Below are 10,051 nucleotides of genomic sequence, written 5' to 3'. Positions count from 1 at the left end.
TCTGACTTTGCTGTCATGTGCAGTAGTTTTTCGGTCTATCGCCACTAATGGGACGACGGATTGTCATATTTCAATATTACAAACGAAAATATTCTGCTAACCAGCGCTTCCTGAAATGTTTGGATTGGATATGCTGCCAAGAACTTAATCTTCCTGCTTTTACTGGTTCGTATGTTGGCTCTTGAATACTGATAACTGGTATGCCGATTAAAAAATTGGACAATTTGTCCACCTCAACGTCATTCTAATCATCCGATACACAAACGTTTGTCATGATGTTTAATAGACTTTACATCAGCCTCCCATATTCCCCCCAAGTGTGGCTTGCACAGGCGATGAATTATCATTGTATTCTTTGTGATTTATGAGCTTGCTCTTCAAACAATATTGTTAGAGAACTCAACTCGTGAGCTGAATCTACATTATTATAATGTTTTCAATAAACTGCTTTACCTTTGCATGCCAGAAGTATTTTCAACCGATTAAAAGTAAAGCTCGATGTTCGACATGTAGATTGTCTTCGCGTAACCGTCGAGTAAGGATATTGACAGGACATGATGCTTTCCAGTGACAAAAGTTGGTAAATGATTATTGCGGAATTAATTTCTGGGTTCATTCATACGGCGACTTCCATTTCAAATCAATCCATCCGACCTCAAACTGCAGTGTTTGCGTCTGTCCATAAGAGCGCTTGCCAAGTCAAGCCTGAGAAAAAACTTCATGCTGCTCCTGAACATGTAGCAACCTTTTCTGAAGGCTGCTATATTTCCTATTTTGTGTTTGCAGATGTTACGAAAACATCACTTTACATTCGCAACTACAAGGTTCCCAATTAAAAAATATTTTAAGGGAAAATGAGCAGTCAATAACTTTTTGTCGGAAAGTCCAATTTTGGAAGCAGTTTTCATAGCCAAAAGCAGGGTAATCAATCTTTTGACGTAGGACTACGTCTTTGTTTACTATACTGGGACTGGGTAGCACTTTGTGAAAACGAAAATAGAGGTGTAACGTTTGAATGAAAGATTTCAAATGCTAATAACTACTAAACTACTGAACGAAACTGAACAATTCATATGTCGTTGGCTAGATAAAATGATCAGCAATTTTACGGAAGGGGTAGGAGAGCAATTCTATGGAGGGCGTAAGAAGGGGGGGCTCCTATACAAATGAAACACATTTCCTCAAAACTCGAAAACTAATCAAGCAAATAGAACCAAATTTGGCATGTGGGGGTTTTTGGAGTTAAAAATTTTTTCTATGGTGTACTAAAACCCCTTCCTCTTCTAAGAGGAGGGGCTCCCATACAAATGAAATACAAATTTACTCATCACTTGAGAACTAATCAAGCAAATGGAACCAAATTTGACATGTAACCCCTACACCCCTAAAAGGTAGGAATTTTTTCTATGATGTATTGAGACCCATCCGTCTTTTTACACGAGGGGGGGGGGGCTCCTATATAAATGAAACACAAATTTCCTCATAACTCGGGAAATAATTAAGCAAATGGAACCAAATTTGGCATGTGGGTGTTTTTGGAGGCATGAATTTATTTTATGATGGTTTGAGACTCCTTACCTCTGTAGTAAGAGGATAAGGACTCTCATACAAATAAAACAGACATTTTTGCGGATGTGCCATATTTTCTGCTATGTAACAAGCGGTAAGCTGTGAAAGTAAACTCGTAAAACCTTCTCGGAGCAAGAGACAGTAAATCGACGCCGCTAACTTACGTGCTTGTTGCCATTCATGTCAAAACAGGACATTCGAATGACACGTCATATTTGCGTTGAACGTGCCTTGCCTCTAATGTTATTTGTACCTAATGGCCCTTTTAAAGGTCACAAGCGAGTTGAAGTAAGATTATTGAAATATGTTAAGCTACGCATAATCATATTTATACAATAATCTGGGGGGCTCTGTACCCGCAAGATTACCGAGTCTGCCTTGACAAGCGAGTGGTCATGGGTTCAAATTTTAGTAGAGTAAGACCATTCGATGTTAAGTGACTTTAGCATGGGTTTATTCTCAGGCCCCTCCACATCCTTCCTACTGCATTCTGCATTTACTAACAATGAAAGGCTTTTGCCAGGGCAAGTTATAAGAGTGGTACTTGCTTGAGGTGCGAATGAAGCCTCTTATTCAAGGGCAAATTATAACTTGTTCCACTACCTGGGTTCTAGGAACGAGATAGGCAATGCAAAAGTAGTAAGGAACACACACATATACACACACACCCTCACTTTGTGCTGTTCTCTGCTTTACCGGCCATGAAGCCTGTAGCCGGGGATGGTTACAAGAATGATACTTGCTCGAGGTGCGAATGAAGCCTCTTGTCCTAGGACAAATTATAACTAGATCCGCACTTCTTGGAAGAAGTAAAGAAAGAATAAAGGGGATAAAAAACACCGACACTCTTTAAGGACAAGGTCGTCAGAGTCCATTTATGGCAGTCAGTATGGCACCGAATATCACCCTTCCCTTCCCTTCTTCAGTGTATCAACATGCTCCCATAGACTCGGGAAACCATCACAAAAAAATAAAATTAGTTCAACTAACCTGCTAGCCGTAATCAGATCTTGCAATTCGAAGCACTAAACATTGCATTCTCTAGATTCTATTACTTTTTGGGGCATAACTTATACTAAATACTGAGATTTCTGCCCAATTAAAATTCATCACTATATTTTCACTTTTTCGCCGTCGATTTTTCTTTACTTTTTTTCGGCCGTTCCATTCATCACATCACTCGCGAAACTTAACTTGAAACATCGAAAACTTTAATTTACCACCCGAACAGTTATCTGGTAAGATATTATAATGATTTTGCTTTATGATTTATGCTTTATGAAAAACTTTACTTCGTTTCGATTGCAATTCCGAATCCGCGACCGTCGTTGTTGATACGTTACCAAGGTAACGGAAGCGATGCCATATTTACGTTTAGCGTGAAATTGGCTAATAATTTTCACTATTAAATTAACGGTCGTAAGTGTCGAAAACATGCTTATAAAATTCTCTGATAATAAAATTTACCGTAAACAACATTTTAGGTGATAGAATTACTGTCGGATCTAGTTCAACAGCAAAAATAGATTCGCGATTCTACGTTTCATAATTGTTCAAAAACGAATTATTACTGCTACTAGCAACTTAGCATAAACAAAACGATAGTGGAAACAAGTACTGAAATCAGTAAAAAAGCAGCTGGCCTCTGACGACCTTCACCTTAAGCACGGATAATAAGCAGTTCGCTCACTCTATAGCGATACTGCAAAAATAACGAAGTGCGGAACAACACTTGGATGAATACACAATAGATCAAAATGCTGGTCGTAGTGATAATATCCATACAAAAAAATACAATAATCTGTGGGCTGGTCATTCATTACTATTTCAACCTTTAGAAGAAATCTCTATGTCTCAAAGGTTGTAGGCGTTTCAAAGCCACCATTGCATTCAATGAAGAATTGAATCTGAATATTTTGCTCTTCTCTTTTAAACATTCACTTGAACAATGACACTCGCAGATTCTTATAAACAAACATATGCCAGAAATGCAGTTTACATTAGTCTTTGATCTAATGATCTGATATAGTCCTACGTCACCCTTTCGTACAACACTTAGGGCTGAATACCCTGTAGTTTTTACGGTCCGGTAATAGAGCCTTGAAGTTTCTCAAACCAGTCCTGTTCTTTACTTCGTTCGGATACAATTGTGAAACTCCTGCAATTTCTACTGCACCTCTCCATGATGACTTCGAATCTGTTTAAAAAGAGTCACTATTTTGAAATGCTTTTCTGACACTTTCGGGTTTGCTGGCGTTTTTTTTGTGGGTAGACTCAGCACTGCGACTAGAGGAGTTGATCTATTGTGCTCCGAGTCCGCGTTACGTTTCTCTGACCAGTACGAGTGCTTAAAATCATCAGTTGACACCCATAAAATTAAATATCAAGTCGCTACCAATGCAGCTAATTTTTATCAAAATGAAAATCAATTTCAATGCCCAGTTACGTTATTATTGAATCAATTATTCATTATTTCATCTCTAAAACTAAACATCAAATATCAGTATCCACAAACATTTAGAAAACAGCTAACTAAATTCTAAAGTAACTTGTTATACTGACAATCGAGTCAAGTAGTAAAGTAATTTTTCCAGCACTGACTAGTTACTAACTACAACTGTGACTTTTACATTGTCAAAGAGGCTGAAGCGAGGTAAATATAGAGTTCAGCATGAAGGAAGCGTTTGCTGGTGATAGACAGATGTTCTCCAAATCTGTTCAGGACATCACCCACCTTGGATTTTGAATAGTTCACCAGTTCAGTCGACTCATGTCAGAATTTTCATTGCGAGTGACACTAGGACATCATCATTGATGGTGATACCAAAGACGAATTTACCAATTTTTAGTATCAAGGATATGGTGAATTACCCCGCCTGCTAAAAATATTGTCAGAAAGCCTTTAACGGTTTCATTCTATTGACATTTGTTGGCAGCTCATGCATTTGGAGATACAGCCAGCATTGACATATTGACAGTTGTTTCATAGCTGTGAAATGTAAGTGCTCATCTTGCCCCGGGTCCCCCTAATGGAAGAACTTTGAACTCTATTAAATTGATAAAAAAAAAGTAGTAGTTCTACGTCATAACGTCAACTTCTCGTACGATCCATGTGAATGTACACCTTGTATTGTACCGTTTTATTTCATCAGTATATTAAAATTAAATGCACATTAATGCATGAAATTTTAGACTAGTGATGCATATATCAGGTTTTCATTATCTACTAGCTGATTGCCCGATCTTGCTCGGGCCCCTGTGTTTTTCAGCCACTTGTATCAGGGGCGTAACCAGAAATTTTTCTTAGGGAGGGTTTTACAAAAAATTGACTAACCTTAAGGAGTTTATTCAGGAAATGGGGAATTATTTTCAATCATCATAAGCTGTTTTGGTTTATACTCCGGGTTCTTCATTTGACAAAAAAAAATCGAATTGATTTAAAAGAAGGTAAATGTTGGTAAACGGCGGAGGCCATCTGCGCTAGACTGAAATAATATAAAATCATCAGATGTAGTGATTAAATTGTGATTGAAATAGCTGGAATTTTGCCGATATTAATGAAAAATTTGCAACTGTTCAGAATTAGGCACTGTTTTGAATATGGTGCTTGCACGGTACGGAGCCCTTATTAGACCGGTAGTTTTTATGGATTTGACGATACTCACGGAGGACATGCCTGCACTTGCGGACGATATATGACGGAGCAAAAGCTGGAAGCGAAGAGCGGCGGAGGTACACTAGAATCTCTTTTTACGTCCATTTATTTTACGTGATTTCCTTTTGCGTCAATATTTTTACGTACGGAATTTGAATTAATGTCGTCTCGTTTAACGTCTAAAATTTGAATTACGTCCACCCTTTTTACGACCGATTGTTCTTACGTCCCATAATAGTGGACATAAAACGAGATTTGCGTGTATACATATGAATCACGAGCAGCAGACACAACTTGGGGAGATTGCCATCGGACATCTGGTGAGGCATACGGTAAACTACGGTCGACCGAATAGTCATAAGGAAAACGGTTCTATTTAACAACCGCACGGGTACCCAGAAAAGAGGGACCCTGCTTGCGAGATGGCTCAACTTGGTCTTGCGATTTGCGCCTTCTGAAACGCCTGGGAAATAGGCGACGAGTAACCCAAGATTGAGCTGCATGCAGCCGATAGGTTGAAACAGCACGAGATCTATGCTAACGACAACAACAACGAGGATCGTACAACTAGTCCCGTAAATTCTCCTGTGCTCTAAGCAATTGGTAGCAAAAATTTAAAGCTTCAAAGTGTAGAATAAATTTTCGTGCTAATTCCCTTACATCAAGAAACAGGTGGTACGGTCGATAGCTTCATATGTAGCTTTGAAGTCAACGAATGGTTCGTGGGAACTCTGTATTCACGGCCTTTTTGGAGGATCTGCCGAAGCGTAGATATTAGACCGAATAGCAAACCGAGCTATCAGCTAGCGAGTCGGCAAATAATACTCTTACTTACTTACTTATTCAGCCGAGAGCCGGGGTGGCTATTGCCGTATCAAGAATTCCTCTCCATTGTACTCGGTCCTGGGCTACTCGTCGCCAATTCGTTGCGCATCTCGACGCACGCAAGTCGGCTTCAACCTGGTCGAGCCATCTAGCACGTCTATTCCTGGTGCCGGTGGGGTTCTTGAAGAGAACGGATTTCACTACACAGTCTTCCGGCATCCTTGCGACGTGGTCGGCCCACCGTAGTCTCCCAACTTTCGTCAGGTGATCGAAACGTCTTGCGAAGGGAAAAGCAGGTTCGATTTCCAGCTCGAATGCGTCGTTGGATCTCCTTACTCGTATTATTGTCGGCGGTGACCAGAGATCCCAAATATACGAACTCATCAACCACTTCCAGTTCATCGCCGTCAATAGTCACTGTCCGTGGGAGGTAAACGTTACTTTCTCGGGAGCCTCTTCCAACCATATATTTGATTTTCAACGCATTGATTTGCAACCCTATCCTCCTAGCCTCCGTTTTTAGTCTGGCGTAGATTACCTCCGTCGTCCCACGGTTTCTAGTAATGATGTCGAGGTCGTCTGCAAAGGCTAGGAGTTGGCTACTCCTTGTAGGCTGCTGAAGATCGTTCCCCTCGTTTCAATGCCTGCTCACCGGATCACACCTTCAATAGCGATATTGAATAACACACAGGGCAGTCTGCCATAACTGTTCGCGTTCAACCGTATAGTATCCTACTCTGAAATCCACGAAAATATGATGCGTGGGCACGTTGTACTCGACATTTCTGAAGGCTAAAAATAAAAAATAAGAAAACTTATCCAATTTAATTCTACTATGTGTATTTTATTCAATGACAGATACGTATTTCGCCTACGACTTGCAAGCTTCCTCAGTGTCTGTTTTCGAAAAGGAAGAGGAAGCCTGCAAGTCGTAGGCGAAATACGTATCTGTCATTGAATAAAATACACATAGTAGAATTAAATTGGATAAGTTTTCTTATTTTTTATTTTTAGGTTTCGTATTCTACTAAGACGCTCCAAAAACTTCAGTCAATTTCTGAAGGATTTGTCGGAGATTAAAAATTTGATCCGTAGTAGCACGGGCCCCCATAAAGCTCGCCTGATACTGCCCTACAAATTCTCTTGCTATTGAGGATAGACGACGCAACAAAATCTGGGAGAGCACCTTGAAGGCGGCGTTGACCAGCGTAATGCCGCGGTAATTACAGCAGTCTAGCCGGTCGCCCTTTTTATAGATGGGATAGACTACGCCTTCCATCCACTCCTCCGGTAGTTTCTCTTCTTCCCAAATCCTTGAAATCAGCCAGTGAAGTGCCGTTACTAGCGGTTCTTCGCCATTTTTTGAAGAGTTCTTTCGGGAGTCGGTCCTTCCCGGCGGCTCTATTATTCTTCAGCAGACCGATTTCTCGTCGGATCTCTTCGAGATCGGGAGCCGGTACGCTGTTGTCGTTTGTAGGTACTCCGACTTGCGTCTCCTGCTGCTATATGCTGTCGACCACCTCGCGCTCGTTTGTGATTAGATCCCGTCCCTCGTCCCTACACATGTCGGGATTTGGTGTGTGGGCCTTGCGAGTTTGGTTCACCTTCTCGTAAAACTTGCGGGTATCATTAGCCCGGAATAGTTGTTCCAGCTCCTCGCGATCTCTGTCCTCCTTCTGGCGCTTTTTCCTTCTCAGGATCGTGGTCAACTCATTCCTCGCTCGTCGATACTTGGCCAAGCTCTTTTTTTCCTCTCTATCACTTCTTGTAATTCCCCGTCAAACCAATCATTTCGTGCACTCGAGGTGTCCACACCTAGCACCGTGGTTGCGGCCTCGTTGACGGCCGAGCGTATCCTACTCCATCCGTCTTCGAGGGTCGAAGCATCTAGCTTCACAGAAGAAGGCAGTGCTTCATCCGGCACGCCTATCCTAGAGTTCAAATCATTTGCTCCGTATGCTCAAAAGAAAACAGGACGGAAAGCCGTTCTCATTCATGATTTTCTAGAGCTCGCTACGGTCGATGGTATCATATGCAGCTTTGAATAAATATGTTACGAATAAATTGTGCCGGAGTACTCTGTATTCATGGCTTTTTTGGAGGATCTGCAGCAACGTAAATATTTGGTCTGTCGTTAACCGTCCTTCAACAAGGCGGACCTGGATGTATTCCCACAAATCCGCTGAACTGGGAATTCTCACCATTGGTGAAAATTGGCCGAAAAGGGATTCGAAGACTGTTTTGTGGGCGGTATTCTGACGCGGATGATCACACGATACCCTACTAGCACGGTTGTTACAAAATTGTTGTGGTAACCGAAATATGACTAATTTCAGTCGTAATCCGGTTGCTTCAACTAAATGGATCTAAAGTGTGCTATTTAGGCAGTTCGTACACTCCAGATTGTCACCTTTCTTGTTGATCGGTCAGATAGCCCTATCCTTCCACTCTTTCGGTAACTATTCAGTATCCCAAAGCACCTGAATGGCCCGGGTGCCATTCAGGTGCTCACCGAAGTACTGCCTCCACCTTTCACTCACTTTATGATCGTCCGTCAAGATACTGTCTGTCATTCGGATCCCGACAACTTTCGCGTTTCCCAAAAACCGGTACAACCCAAATCTTTTTCTCCCGAAAGAATTGAGTTCGCTACTAGCCATCCATCACCCAATCTTCGTCATACTAGTCAATGTTTTAATTACTGCTCTTGAATCGTTGTCTTGTTCTTTCACTACACATGGCGGCCCTATAGGGTTTCCCAGCAAGCCTGTTCCGATCTGAAATTTCATTCCGATCATAATCAAACTATATAAACTATGTCGAACGGGCCCGATCAGAATTTAGAATAGAAGAGTTAGGCTTTTTTTTTTGTCCTAAAGTTTTTGCTGTGATATTAATTGGCTGCGTGAGTGTGAGGTTAGATTAGCGTGTAGGGATTAGATTGAAATTTTCGCTAAGATATGGCACTTTGAATTGTGCGGTCAAATATGACAAGGTACGGACAAGTTGTTCATTCGGATTGCACACAACTTTCGGAATAAAAGACCTCTTCCGGTGGTCACACTTAGACCCGAAAGAAGTAAATTATTTCGTTGAAAAATCGAAAAGTTCCAGTTTCTACAAAAGTTCTAGTAAATTGACCCCAAGGAACAAACAAAGAATTAATTACATAAACAAGATAGAGTTTGCGATATTGCCCAGCTCAGTGTGTTACATGTTTGAACTACTTATCATACTAAATACATACCTGTCTATGGTAGGACGAGATTTATGTACCCCGTGGAAAATTTTAACATATTTTAACCATTTTTACCCTTAGTCACTTTGCTTTTAGGTCCGCGTTTAAAAAATCACTTCGAAAATATGGAGAGATTGATGAAATACTGACAGGTAGCAGCATTTATGGTGCGCGCAGCTTATTATCAGAATTATCAGAATTTTCCTGTTTAGAATCTTTCGTATGTTCTACACTGCACTGATACGTTTTCACAATTCACTCTAATCACGCTTTTGTATTTAGTATGAAAACGATATTTGAGAATTTTACGTGCCACGTGCACGTTGTCTTCGATCAACAAAGATAGTTACTATAGTTACGCTAGTGCTATGTACTATGTTTGCTATGTTTGTAACTTTTTCTTGCAAGGAGTTTCCTGAAGAGTTCTAATAGTTATAGATGTGCAGTATGGCATATTTATAGGTACCTCACAAAGTTTAGACTTTTGTCGAGCGTCAATCCGCAGGAAGTGATCAGGGTTCCTCTCAATTTTTTTCGTATTAATTCGAAAACGATTTACGCCTTTGTTTGAATTATTTCGGCCATAAGAAATATGTAACATTTTACAAACTATTGATTGAATTCATCGTGTAAAACCACATATTCGAATGTCCTACAATCTTTTAAGCGATTGCTAATTGAAGGCGGTTTTAGTCAGCGGAATTTCCAACGTAAACATTTTTGTTAGTGGAGCTTTCGAAGAATTCTGATTCGAGAATAAAACA

The sequence above is a fragment of the Sabethes cyaneus genome, chromosome 3, assembly GCF_943734655.1.
Source record: "Sabethes cyaneus chromosome 3, idSabCyanKW18_F2, whole genome shotgun sequence".
Lineage (NCBI taxonomy): Eukaryota > Metazoa > Arthropoda > Insecta > Diptera > Culicidae > Sabethes > Sabethes cyaneus.
The sequence above is the reverse complement of the archived record's forward strand: the minus strand, read 5'-3'. Positions refer to the sequence as shown.